The sequence below is a fragment of the Geotrypetes seraphini genome, chromosome 13 (genome assembly GCF_902459505.1).
Source record: "Geotrypetes seraphini chromosome 13, aGeoSer1.1, whole genome shotgun sequence".
NCBI lineage: Eukaryota > Metazoa > Chordata > Amphibia > Gymnophiona > Dermophiidae > Geotrypetes > Geotrypetes seraphini.
The window spans coordinates 39,120,251-39,134,477 of NC_047096.1; the positions used below are offsets into that span (position 1 = coordinate 39,120,251).

The 14,227-nt window shown below is 46.2% G+C and overlaps 1 protein-coding gene across 8 annotated transcripts in view; it reads left to right on the forward strand.

Annotated features, from left to right (window-relative positions):
- LOC117347790 (galactosylgalactosylxylosylprotein 3-beta-glucuronosyltransferase 1) overlaps positions 1–14,227 on the forward strand; it is a 160,479-nt gene that overhangs the window by 131,271 nt on the left and 14,981 nt on the right. The gene's annotated exons all lie outside the window — the stretch shown is intronic.

Here is a 14,227-nt window from a genome sequence, read left to right on the forward strand (position 1 = left end):
ACTTCAAAATCGCTCCAAGCACTGAATTACCTGAAAAGGTAATTCCAGACATCTCCGACAATACTACCCACCTACCATTCAGTACTTATTCTAACTTTAAACCCCCTTCTTTAGCTAATCTTCTCCAGATCTTACAATCTTTAAACGCACCTAATAATCCTACATAGAGTATTCCCCCTTCCCTTCTTAAAAAATTATTCTCTTTTTTTGGACCATTTCTCTTGGAAATGGTATCTAAAAGTCTCTCTGACAGTCTCGTTCCTAAAGCTTGGAAATCAGCTCTTGTATTTCCTAAATTAAAAAATCATAACTTAGACTCCACCTTGCCAGCAAATTTCCGTCCCATCGCCAATCGTCCTCTTATTTCAAAATTGACAGAGAAAATCATTCATAACCAACTTTCTGAATTTATTGACAAAACTCATGCCTTCCATCCACATCAAACTGGTTTTCGCTCCTCCTACTCCACCAAATTATCATTGCTAAGTCTTACCTCAACTATATACTATTTTCTTGATCACCAGAAATCCGTTCTTCTTATCTCTCTAGATCTGTTTGCAGCATTTGATACCGTTGACCACTCTCTCCTCATCGACCAACTCAAAGACTGCGGCCTCACAGGATCAGCTCTCTCATGGTTTTCCTCATACTTTATTGAACGCAGTTTCAAAGTTCACTCAAAGGAAGAAACCTCACCACCTGTAGCACAAACTTACGGTGTTCCACAGGGTTCTATTCTATCTCCCTTGCTATTTAACATCTTTATGTCACCTCTCCTTACTTTAGCCTAGTCAATCGGTTTCACAATCTTCGCTTACGCGGACAATATTCAACTACTTCATCCCGTTGATACTTCAAATACCTCAGAAATAAAAGAAATCAACAATAAACTAGACAAAATAAGTGACTGGCTTCACACAAATAGACTTTCTCTTAACCTCGATAAATCATGTGGTCTACTCTTTCCAACCAAAAATAATGAAACAATAATAGGAAAGATTTTCATCAAATCCTCCCCCGTAAAAATAGAAACAAAAATAAAATTACTGGGAGTAATTATAGATAAAGACCTTACATTTCACGACCAAATCAGCTCAGTGGTAAAAACCTGTTTTTACAAGCTTCGCCTCATTCGTTCCCTTACTTCCATTCTTGACATGGATGCAATTACAACCTTGGTTCACTCTTTAGTTATCTCCCATCTTGACTATTGTAATTCCCTTTACAATGGAATTCTCCAAAAAGAATTCTGACGTTTACAGTTAATCCAAAACATGGCAATAAAACTTATATACAAGTTAGGGAAATATGATCATGTCACTCCTCTCCTGAAAGAAGCGCACCGTGTTACTTACAAAACCATCATGTTGACCTTTAAAATCAAACTCTCCCATCAACCTTCCTTCCTCGATAAGCTCCTCAATCCATTGCGCCCTACACGGACGCTTAGATCAGCAGACCAGAACTTACTCTCCATTCCTTCTATAAAGGATTTTTTTCTATACCAGAAAATCAAATTTTTCAGTAGTAGCCCCAACTCTATGGAATGTCTTACAATCTCAACTCCGCCATGAAAACCTAATCGATAAATTTAAGATTAGCTTAAAAACTTTCCTATTTCAAGATGCTTTCAACTGCTCTTGAATTACCTTTCTCACTCAACCAACTGCTTTTAAGAAGCGATCCTATCCCTAATGCTTTATTCCTTTCCCTCCATTTCCTTTCAACCCCCCCTTTTTTTTCTCCTTTTCTAATAATGTAACTTTACCCCTCTCCTTCCTCTTAATCATCACTCTCAAGTTTGTCCCGTCCATGTCCTTAATGTACACTTCCCTTCTCTCTAACAAAACTTTACTTTTATAAGCATAATCTTTTATCCATTTTATCCATATTTTAACATTTTATTGTAAACCGGCTAGATACCCGTTGATGGTCGGTATATTAAAAATTAATAAACTTGAAACTAGCATAAGAACATAAGAAGTTGACTCCGCTAGGTCAGACCAGAGGTTCATCGCGCCCAGCAGTCTGCTCCCGCGGCGGCCCATCAGGTCCATGACCTGTAAGGTGATCTTTGTCTAAAACCCTTTATTCCCCTTTATGCTTCTATCTATACTCTTTCATAATCCTATCTCTACCTCTATCTATATCCCTCAATCCCCGCATCCTTCAGGAATTTATCCAGTCCTTCTTTAAAACCCCATAGTGTACTCTGTCCTATCACAACCTCCGGAAGCGCATTCCAGGTGCCCACCACCCTCTGAGTGAAAAAGAACTTCCTAGCATTGGTTCTAAACCTGTCCCCTTTCAATTTCTCCGAGTGCCCCCTTGTTCTTGTGGTTCCCAATAGGCTGAAGAATCTGTCCCTCTCTACCTTCTCTATGCCTTTCAGGATCTTGAAAGTCTCTATCATGTCTCCTCTGAGTTTCCGCTTTTCCAGGGAGAAAAGCCCCAGACTTTCTAACCTGTCTGCGTATGGAAGGTTCTCCATACCTTTTATCATTTTCGTTGCTCTTCTCTGAACCCTGTCCAGTATTGCCATGTCCTTCTTAAGGTACGGCGACCAATATTGGACACAGTACTCCAGATGCGGGCGCACCATCGCACGATACAGTGGCATGATGACTTCCTTCATTCTGGTTGTAATACCTTTTTTAATAATACCCAACATTCTGTTTGCTTTCTTTGCGGCTGCTGCGCATTGTGCCGTTGACTTCATTGTTGTATCCATCAGAACACCCAAATCTTTTTCAAGATTACTTTCCCCTAGTACTAATCCCCCCATTTTATAGCTGAACATCAGGTTCTTTTTCCCTATATGCATGGCCTTGCAATTCTCTACATTGAAGTTCATCTGCCATTTATGAGCCCACTCCTCCAGTTTGTTCAGGTCCCTTTGTAGGTCTTCAAATTCCTCTGCGGTTCTAACCCTGCTACAGAGTTTTGTCATCCGCAAATTTTATAACTTCACACTTTGTCCCTGTTTCATTTATAAATATATTGAACAGCAGTGATCTGAGCACCGACCCCTGTAGAACGCCGCTTGTGACCCTCCTCCAGTCTGAGTAGTGGCCCTTCACTTCAACCCTTTGCTTTCTGCCTGCCAACCAGTGTTTAATCCATCTGTATATGTCCCCTTCCACCCCGTGGTTCCACAGTTTCCTAAGTAGCCACTCATGGGGTACCTTGTCAAAGGCTTTTTGGAAGTCGAGATAAATGATGTCTATGGGTTCCCCTTTGTCCATCTGGCTGTTTATCCCTTCAAAGAAGTGCAGTAAGTTTGTTTGGCACAATCTTCCCTTGCAGAAGCCATGCTAGCTCACTTTCATTTGTCCATTTTTTTCTATGTGCTCATAGATGCTGTCCTTTATCAGCACTTCTACCATCTTGCCCGGAACTGAAGTCAAGCTTACTGGCCTGTAGTTCCCCGGGTCACCCCTCGATCCATTTTAAAGATAGGTGTAACATTTGCTATTTTCCAGTCCTCCGGGATCTCCCCAGTTTTCAAGGATAGGTTGCAAATTTGTCGGAGTGTTTCTGCTATTTTGTTTCTTAATTCTTTTAATACTCTTGGATGGATTCCGTCCAGGCCCGGTGATTTGTCACTTTTCAATCTATCTATCTGTTGGAGGACATCCTCATAGCTTACCTCTATTTGCGACAGTTTTTCTTCTTGGTCTCCACTTATGATCTCTTCGGGTTCTGGTACATTGGATGTGTCCTCGCTTGTGAAGACTGACGAGAAAAACTTGTTTAACCTATCAGCTACCTCTTTTTCCTCCTTTACCACTACTTTTCTGTCTCCATCATCCAACGGTCCTACTTCCTCCCTCGCCGTTTGCTTCCCTTTAACATATTTGAAGAACGTTTTGAAATTTCTTGCTTCCCCAGCCAGCCTCTCTTTGTATTCTCTCTTTGCTTTCCTAACCACTCGGTGACATTCTTTTTGGTGTTTCTTGTGTTCCTTCCAGTTTTCCTCGGTTTGGTCCTTTTTCCATTTTCGGAACGATTTTTTCTTGTCTTCTATCGCTTTCTTCACTTCATTTGTTATCCATACCAGGTCTTTTGATCAATTTTTTTTGCACCCTTTCCTAAACCTGGGGATGTACAGAATTTGTGCTTCTTGCACCATGTCCTTGAATAGGGACCAGGCTTTCTCCAAGGTCTCCATCTTTCTTGAGCTATTTCTGAGTTTCTTTCTCACCATTGCTCTCATAGCATCGTAGTTCCCTTTCTTGAAGTTGAGCGTAGTCACTGTGGTTCTCTTCACTTTTGATGTTCCTACTTCTAATTTGTACTGGATCATGTTGTGATCGCTGTTTCCTAGTGGTCCTACTACTACCACTTCCTTTGCAGGTCCCCCTAGCCCGTTGAGGATTAGGTCGAGAGTGGCATCCCCTCGCGTTGGTTCGCTGACAAGCTGTTCCATGAAGCAGTCTCTCACAGCCTCTAGGAATTCTGTTTCCCTCGTGCAGTTGGAGTTTCCAATAATCCAGTCTATCCCAGGGTAGTTAAAATTCCCCATTACCATCACACTTCTATTTTTGCATTCCCGCCTCAATTCTGCTTCCAGTTCTTTATCATTTGCTTCTGTATAAGATAATAAGAAGTTGCCTCCGCTGGGTCAGTCCAGAGGTCCATCCCGCCCAGCGGTCCGCTCCCGCGGCGGCCCATCAGGCCTATTACCTGTTGCAGTGGTCCCTGACTATTTCTATATCTATAATCTACCTCTACTCCAATCTGTGCCCCTCAATTCCCTTATCTTCTAGGAACCTAGCCAAACCTTCTTTGAAGCCCTGTAACGTGCTCTGGCCTATCACAGCCTCTGGAAGCTCGTTCCATGTGTCCACCACCCTCTGGGTAAAAAAGAACTTCCTAGCGTTTGTTCTAAACCTGCCCCCTTTTAATTTCTCCGAGTGCCCCCTTGTACTCGTGGTTCCCCACAATGTGAAGAATCTGTCCCTGTCTACCTTTTCCATGCCCTTCAGGATTTTGAAGGTTTCTATCATGTCTCCTCTAAGTCTCCACTTTTCCAGGGAAAATAGCCACAGCTTTTTCAACCTGTCAGCATATGAGAACTTTTTCATACCCTTTATCAGTTTAGTCGCTCTTCTCTGGACTCCCTCAAATACTGCCATGTCCTTCTTGAGGTGCGGCGACCAGTACTGGACACAGTACTCCAGATGCGGGCACACCATTGCACGATACAGTGGCATGATGACTTCCTTCGTCCTGGCTGTGATACCCTTCTTAATGATACCCAACATTTTGTTTGCTTTCCTTGTGGCCGTCACGCACTGTGCTGACGCCTTCAATGTTGTGTCTACCATCACCCCCAGGTCTCTTTCAAGGTTACTTACCCCTAGCAGTGATCCCCTCATTTTGTAACTGAACATCGGGTTCTTTTTCCCTACATGCATGACCTTGCATTTGTCTATGTTAAAGCTCATTTGCCACTTTTTTGCCCACTCCTCCAGTATCGTTAGGTCCCTTTGCAGGTCTTTGCAGTCATCTGTGGTTCTAACCCTGCTGCAGAATTTGGTGTCATCTGCAAATTTTATAACCTCACATTTTGTTCCCGCCTCCAAGGTCGTTAATAAATATATTGAACAGGAGCGGTCCCAGCACTGACCCCTATGGAACTCCGCTCGTGACCCCTAGCCAGTCTGAGTAATGGCCCTTTACTCCAACCCTGTGCTTCCTGCCTGCCAGCCAGTTTTTGATCCATCGGTGGACATCCCCTTGCACCCTGTGGTTCCACAGCTTCTTAAGCAGCCGTTCGTGTGGTACCTTATCAAAGGCTTTCTGGAAGTCAAGGTAAATGATGTCTATGGATTCCCCTTTATCCATCTGGCTGTTTATCCCCTCAAAGAAGTACAGTAAGTTTGTGAGGCACAACCTTCCCTTGCAGAAGCCGTGCTGGCTCGCCTTCAGAAGTGCATTGTTTTCTATGTGATCACTGATGCTGTCCTTAACCAGTGCCTCCATCATCTTTCCTGGAACCAAGGTCAAGCTCACCGGCCTGTAGTTTCCTGGGTCATCCCTTGAACCCTTCTTAAAGATAGGCGTGACATTTGCTAATTTCCAGTCCTCCAGGATCTCCCCAGTTTTTAAGGATAGGTTACATATTTGACGAAGTGGTTCCGCTATTTCGTTCCTTAGCTCTTTGAGTACCCTTGGGTGGATGCCATCCAGACCCGGTGATTTGTCGCTCTTTAGTCTGTCTATCTGTCGGAGGACATCCTCTTGGCTTACGTCTAGTTGGACCAGCTTTTCTTCCTGATCCCCATTTATGATCTCCTCGGGTTCCAGAATATTTGATGTGTCCTCTCTCGTGAAGACTGACGAGAAGAACTTATTTAACCTATCAGCTATCTCTTTTTCCTCCTTTACCACTCCCTTCTTGTCTCCATCGTCCAATGGTCCCACCTCCTCCCTAGCCGGTTGCTTCCCCTTCACGTACCTGAAGAACAATTTGAAGTTTGTTGCTTCCTCCGCCAGTCTCTCCTCATATTCTCTTTTTGCTTTCCTAACCATTCAGTGACATTCCCTTTGGTGTCTTTTGTGCTCCTTCTGGTTGTCCTTTGTTTGGTCCTTTTTCCATTTTCTGAACGATGATTTCTTGTCACTTATCGCCTTTATCACCGCATTTGTCATCCACACTGGGTTTTTGGTTCAAATCTTTTTGCACCCCTTCCTGAACCTGGGGACGTACAGGTTCTGTGCTTCTTGCACCGTGCCCTGAGTAGGGACCAGGCTTTTACTATGGTCTCCATCCTCCCTGAGTTGTCTCTGAGTTTCTTTCCCACCATTTTCCTCATGGCATCGTAATTCCCTTTTCTGAAATTGAGTGCTGTCGCTGTGGTTCTTGTCACCTTTTATGATCCACTTTCTAGCTTGCACTGTATCATGCTGTGGTCACTGTTTCCTAGTGGCGCTAGTACCGCCACCTCTTTTGCGGGTTCCCCTAGCCTGTTGAGGATTAGGTCAAGAGTGGCATCTCCCCGTGTTGGTTCCATGACCAGCTGTTCCATGAAACAGTCCCTCATAGCCTCCAGGAATTTGGTCTCCCTCGTGCAGTTTGAGTGTCCAATACTCCAGTCTATCCCTGGGTAGTTGAAGTCCCCCATCACCACCACCCTTCCACTTTTGCATACCTGCCTCAATTCAGCCTCCAGGTTCTGGTCGATTGCTTCCGGTTGTCCAGGTGGGCAATAGTACAGACCCAATTTTATGTCTGCTCCAGGTCCTCCTTGTAGCTTAACCCATAGTGATTCCAAGCCGTCCACCCTTATTGTTGTTTCCATCCTGGTTGAAGGAATGGAGTCCTTTATATATATCGTTATTCCTCCACCCTTCTTGTGTGTCCTGTCTCTCCTATAGATTTTATACCCTGGTATGACCACATCACATTTGTTGTCATCAGACCACCATGTTTCTGTGACTCCAATTATGTCTAGGTCCTTCTTACTGGCTATGACTTCCAGCTCTCCCATTTTGGCTCTTAGGCTCCTAGCATTAGTGTATAGGCAATTTAAGTCCCGGTTATTTGCCTTCCCTGCAGGTTTTCCTCGTGGTTTGGCGCTCCTGCTGACCCCCTCATGGGTTGCCAGTCCCCGCGCCATGTTTCATTCACCCTCGTCCTGCGATGTGTCTATCTCATCCTCAGCCTGCTTCCCCATTTTTGGATGCCCCTCTGGCTCCTGTTGTTCTCTCTTAATCCTGCTTGCTAGTTTCATTTGTGCCTTGGGCCCCTGCATTGCGTCCTTGGGTCCTTTTTCCAAAAGTTCCCACTCAGTCCCGAGCCCTCTTTTACAATTCCCTGGCTCAGTATCCTTGTTTGATACTTTTGTCCGATGTGTCGAGGTCAGTTCGACTATCAGCTTTCCCCCTCTCCTCAGTTTAAAGCCAAGTCTATGCCGCTCTGGACGTTGTGTGCCAGCATCCTCGCCCCAGCCATGCTCAGGTGCAGTCCATCCCTCCTGTAGAGCTTGTTCTTCCCCAAAAAAGTTGTCCAGTTCCGTACAAAGTGGAAACCCTACTCTTCGCACCATCTCCTCAGTCAACCGTTTATTGCTTGCAGCTCGGTCTGCCTCCTTGCATTCGCCCTCGGTACTGGCAGGATCTCTGAGAAGGCTATGCTCCTTGTCCTCAGCTTCAGTTCCTCCCCAGGTTCTTGAACTGCTCAGTTAGTGTAGTCCTGTTGTAGTTCCTCCTGCTGATGTCGTTAGTTCCAACGTGGATTATTACTGCTGTCTCCTCCGTCTCAGCTCCTTCCAGGATTCTCTCAATTCTGTCGACGACGTCCTTCGTTCTTGCCCCCGGGAGACATGTCACTAGTCGGTCCTCTCTCCCTCCTGCTATGTGACTATCTACTTCTCTCAGGATTGAGTCTTCCACCACGATTGCAGATTTCCCCTTCCTCAGCTGTCTCTCTGGTCTCAGGTCTGAATCTGTGGCGCGGTCTGCTAATCCTTCCTCCAGGTTCTGTTGGGTCTCCAACTTCTCTGTCTGTCCAGATCCTCCGCAAGGGCCTACTCCCATGTCGTCTGGTGGATTCTGTCCTCCAACTGTTGGTTCCTTTCTGATTTGCTGGTGGTTCTGTGCCTCCACCATCCTGCAGGCCTCCTCGATGAATTTCTCGAGCTCTCTAACTTGCTCCGTGATGCGGCTCTCTCTGGTGGTATCCTCAGTTGCCCAGCACGGTTCCTCTATGGTGCGGAGTCCCTCCAGCTCCTGACCTGCAGTCTCCCGACCTCCTTCTTCAGGCTATCCAGTTCCTGGCATCGACCGCATATGTACGCTTGCCTCCCGGAGGAGAGGTAGTCATACTTATGACACTCGGTGCAGTATACTGGGTAGCTCCGCTGGGATCCTGCTGCCTCCATTTCTCTTTTCTTGCTCCTATGGTCCTTCGGCGTGTAAGAGTAGGTTATACTTTTTCAGTAATAGCTATACTTCCTGAGTAATAGCTAACTTTTTGATTCGTAATAGGTTTTATAATAAACAGTAGAATAGACAATAGAATAGGTTATACTATTATTCCTAAACAACAGATAACCCCCCCTTTTTATTTTATGTAATAATAGGCTATGCTTTTTGAGTAATAGTTAACTTTTTGCTTAGCAATAGGTGGACGATAGTACAGTCCCAATTTTATGTCAAGTCCATTTCTTCCTGGTAATTTAACCCATAATGATTCCAATCCTTCCACCTTTGCTGCCGTATCCACTCTGGTTGAGTGAATGATGTCCTTTATATATAGTGCTATTCCTCCCCCCTTCTTGTGAGTCCTGTCTCTTCTATAGAGTTTGTACCCTGGCAGTACAACATCCCATTTGTTTTCCTCATTCCACCATGTTTCCGTGATTTCAATGATGTCTAGGTCCTCTTTTTTGGCTGTGACTTCCAGTTCTCCCATTTTGGTCCTTAGGCTCCTTGCATTAGCGTACAAGCAATTTAAGTCCTGGTTTATTCTTTTTCTTGCTGTTTTTCCCTGTGATTTCTCCCTCATGAGCTGCCAGCCCCTGATTTCTGTTTCTTTCTTCCTCTTCCTTAGGCGCGTCTTTTTCATCCTCAACCTGTTTCCTCATTTTCACCTGTTCTTCTATCTCCTGCTGTTTGCTCTTCTTTTTGTTCTCTAGTTTCTCTTGATCCTTAGACTTATGTAGTTCGTCTTTTGTTTCTTCTCAGCATGGTTCCCGCTCAGTATCTTCTCTGGATACTCTTGTCCGAACCGTTGACGTCAGGTCGACTGTCGGCTTTCCCCTTCTTCTCAGTTTAAAGCCTGCTCTATTTCTCTCTTGATGTTGTTTGCCAGCAGTCTCGTTCCTGCCATGCTCAGGTGTAGCCCGTCTCTCCTGAAGAGCTTCTTCTTCCCCCAAAAAGTTGTCCAGTTCCTCACAAAGTGGAAACCTTCCTCTTCGCACCATCTCCTCAGCCATGCTTTTATTGCTTGTAGTTTGGTCTGCCTCTTCAAATCTGCCCTCGGTAGAAACATAGAAACATAGAAAAAAGCAGCAGAAAAGGGCTATAGTCCACCAAGTCTGCCCATTCCAAGTATCCCCTCCCCTGAATTTACTCCCTTAAAGATCCCACGTGAGTATCCCATTTTCTCTTAAAATCTGTCCCGCTGCTGGCCTTTATCACCTGGAGTGGGAGTCTGTTCCAATGATCCACTACTCTTTCGGTGAAGAAGTACTTCCTGGAGTCGCCATGAAACTTCCCTCCCCTGATTTTCAGCGGATGCCCTCTGGTGGTCGAGGGTCCCATGAGCCAGAAGATATCATCTTCTGACTCAATGCATCCCGTGATGTACTTATATGTTTCAATCATACTGGCAGGATCTCTGAGAATGCTATCTTCTGTGTCCTTAGCTTCAGTTTCCTTCCCAGGATCTTGAACTGCTCAATTAGTGTAGTCCTGATGTAATTTCTCCTGTTGACATCATTAGTTCCAACGTGGACTATCACTGCTGTCTCTTCCGTCTCAGCTCCTTCCAGGATCCTCTCAATTCTGTCAGTGATGTCCTTCGTTCTTGCCCCTGGGAGACATGTTACTAGCCGGTCTTCTCTCCCTCCTGCTAGGTGATTGTCCATTTCTCTCAGGATTGAGTCTCCCACTATGATTGCTGATTTCCCCTTTTTCAGCTTCCTCATTGCTCAAGTCTGTATCCTCGGTGTGGTTCAGTACTTCTCCTTCAGGGTTTTGGTGAGTCTTTGCCTCCTCTGTTTGCTCAATTCTTCCATAAGGTCCTTCATCCTTAGTGTCCGATGGCTTCTGTCTTCCGTCTGTTGGTTCCTGTCTTCCATCTCGTGTAGGAATAGCTTCCTTGTTCCAGCGTTGATCCTGTTCTTCCACCCTCCTGTAGGCCTCCTCGATGAACCTCTCGAGCTCTCTTACTTGCTCCTCGATGTGGCTCTCTCTTGTGGGGTCCTCAGTTGTCTCGATCGGTTCTTCCGAGATGTGGAGTCCCTCCAGCTCCTGAACCCTGGCCTGTAGTCTACCGACTTCCTTCTTTAGGCTTTCCAGTTCCTAACACCGACTGCATCCGTACGCCTGCCTTCCCGAGGGGAGGTAGTCATACATATGACTCTCCGTGCAGTACACTGGGAAGTTCCTCTGGGTTCCTGCTGCTTCCATTGCTCTTTCTCTTTTCAGTCCACTAGGTGCTCTCTCCTCTTGCCTTCCATGTGTGTGTGCTCTCTCCTGTGCTTGGCTCTTCTTACCTACTTCGCCTGCTGCTTTTTGCTTGTCCTCTCCTTGGGCCTACCCTTTTCTTATTTCTGGAGCCTGCTGCCTCTTTATCCTTCCCTCTCTTGTGTGTTCTCCTTTGTGTGTGCTCTTGTGTGTGTGTTCTCCTTGCGCGTGTGCCCTCTTTTTCCTTACCTCTCTGCTGTTCTCTGGTGTTCTAAAGTCCTTAGATGTCTTTGCTCGGCCCTTCTCAAAGCCCCTTGCAAAGGCGCTTCCGCTAAGGCGAGCACCTTTGCTGCGCGCCGAACCGGCTCCCCCTCTTTTAAGGGGGAGTCCGGGCTCGCTGGTGACGCTCGCTGGTGACGCTGGTGGGTGGGCGGAGCTTCCTCTTGCCGCTACCCCGCGTTGCCTGCCTTCTCCCTCACTGCCTTCTCTCCCGGCTTCCTCCTCTCCTCTTCGCCGGTGCCTGCTGCCTACCGCACCGGCTGAATCCTGCAGGCACATGTGCAAAAGGAAAGAACTGAAGGTGGAGCTAGAGATCCAGTGAAGTACAAAAGAGGCAAGTGAAAAATTCAGAGTGGATTCCTTCTGCAGCAGCATGAGCTATGGGGAACTAACCCTACTGTCTAGAACAGTGTTTCTCAACTCAGTCCTGGAATACCCCTTGCCAGTGAGGTTTTCAGGATATCAACAATGAATATGCACGAAAGAAATATGCATATAATGGAAGCAGTGTATGCAAATTTCTTTCATGCATATTAATTGTGGATATCCTGAAAACCTGACTGGCAAGGGGGTACTCCAGGACTGAGTTGAGAAACACTGGTCTAGAATGTCTCGCCTATTGCACTGGAATAATTATCATAGGTCAAAACCTTGTTCAAACAAATTTATGAGCACATAAACCACATGCAATTTAGAACAAACACTTAGGGCTCCTTTTACTAAGCTGCGTTAGGGCATTAACGCGCGCTAAAATGCCGTGTGCGCTAGTTCTAGCCATGTAGCACGGGTTTAGCGTGCGCTAAAATGCTGCATGCACTAAAAATGCTAGAGCAGCTTAGTAAAAAGAGCCTTAGCTTTCCCTTCCCAATGGTGACCAAAACCATCTCTGTTCTGCCCTTACTCAAAGAAAGTTCCTTTTGCTCTGGTTAAATAGTTTATTTGGCCTCTGTGTTAGCCTGGTAGAAGTCAGGGGTAGAGAAGTCTGCAAATACATATTCAAAGGTGACAGGTTCCATCATTAATTACCATGTTGTTATCACAGCACTAAATTTTACTACAAGACTACAGTGTTATAAATTCTCTGGTGCAGTGGATCCTTATTCCTTAAATAAACATTGCAAATGTTTTGCTATAATGAAAACCTCCTCTCAATCTCAGGTACTCTTTTTTTTTAATATCACTAAATAGCGATCTTTACACCATGTAAGATTTTATTTGTGAACCACTTTTTCTCTGCTGATAAGCAGCTTAATGGCCAAGAGTAATGACTCAAGGTAATCACTAGTGCTGCCCGATTCAGGAAAAAAAATTTCGATTCGATTCGATTTTCCTGCCCAATTTGGTGTTTTTTTCAAACATCCTGGTGGGTTTATTTTATAGCTTCTTCACCCCCTTTGGCTTCTCCTAACCACACTGGCACTGTGGTGTAAACAAAATAAAGAAACAAAAAGGACTTTTCCTCTCTCTGTTAAATCCTAGCTCATGTTTGCGGTCTAACACCAGCTCTGGCAGGATACATTTCAAATCTGACATTGTAATCACAAAACAGAAAATAAAATTATTTTTTCTACCTTTTGTTGTCTGGTCATTATTCAAATCTTGTCGGTCCCAGGCTCTGGTTGTCTTCTAATAACTTGCTTGCCAGGGTCTCCTTCTTTCTTCTTTCTCCATGCTAACCATCCATCTGTCATTTCTGTCCTCCCCTTCCATCCCCCGGAAGTCTGGCATCTTTCCTTTTTTTGTCTCCATCCACAGATCCACCTTTTCTCAACTACCCTTTCATCCAGCATCTCTCCCTCCTTCCCCACCACCCCAGGGTCCACCATCTCTCCCTTTCTTTTCCCAACTACCCTCCTATCCAGTATCTTTGTCCCCCCTCCACACCATCCCTTGTGTCCAATTTCTCTCCCTGTCTGTTCCTTCCCTCCCTAAATCCCATTGCCCATCATCTCTCTCCCTCTCCTCTATTTTTAGACCCATTATTTATTCCCCCCTAAAGTCCGGCATATGCATGTCTCTTTGAACCCCCCTTCCCTCCCTCCCTCCGTGCACTTCTACAGGGCCCCCTCCCCTGAAGATCTGTCCCCCCTGAAGACCTGTGCCACCATCCCTAATGTGTCCCCCCTTGAAGGCCTGTCTCCCTCCCTTGAAGGCCTGCATCCCATCCCTGAAGACCTGCCTGCCTGTCCCCCCTGAAGGCCTGTCTCCCCCCTTGAAGGCCTGTCCCCCCTGAAGGCCTGCCTGTCCCTCCTGAAGGCCTTTCCCACCCCCTTAAAGGCTTGTCCCACCCTCCTTGATTGCCTGCCTGCCTGTCCCCCCTGAAGGCCTATCTCCCCCCCTTGAAGGCCTGCCCTCCCTGAAGACCTGCCTGCCTAACCCCCCTGAAGGCCTGCCCCACCCCCACACCATCCCAAAGGACTGCTCACACACCCCCAGAAGGCCTGCGTGTTACCCCTGGCCTCCCACTGGTGTCCGGCTTCCCCCTGGCCTCCCCGCACCGTTTACCTTTGAAGACCAGCCTGCAAACAAGATCGCGGTTATAGCATCTTTCCAAACTGCTTCGGAACTGTTTCCTCCACAGCCGTCCCATCCCTCCTCTGACATCAGAGGAGGGGCAGGACCGCTGCGGAGGAAACAGCTCCGAAGCAGTTTAGAAAGACGCTCTAACCACGATCTTGTTTGCAGGCTGGTCTTCAAAGGTAAACGGTGCGGGGAGGCCAGGGGGTAATCCGGATGTCAGGGGAAAGAAACCGGACGCCAGGGGGGGAGGAAGCCGAACAGCAGCATTTCTCTACTGACTCTCCCCCTC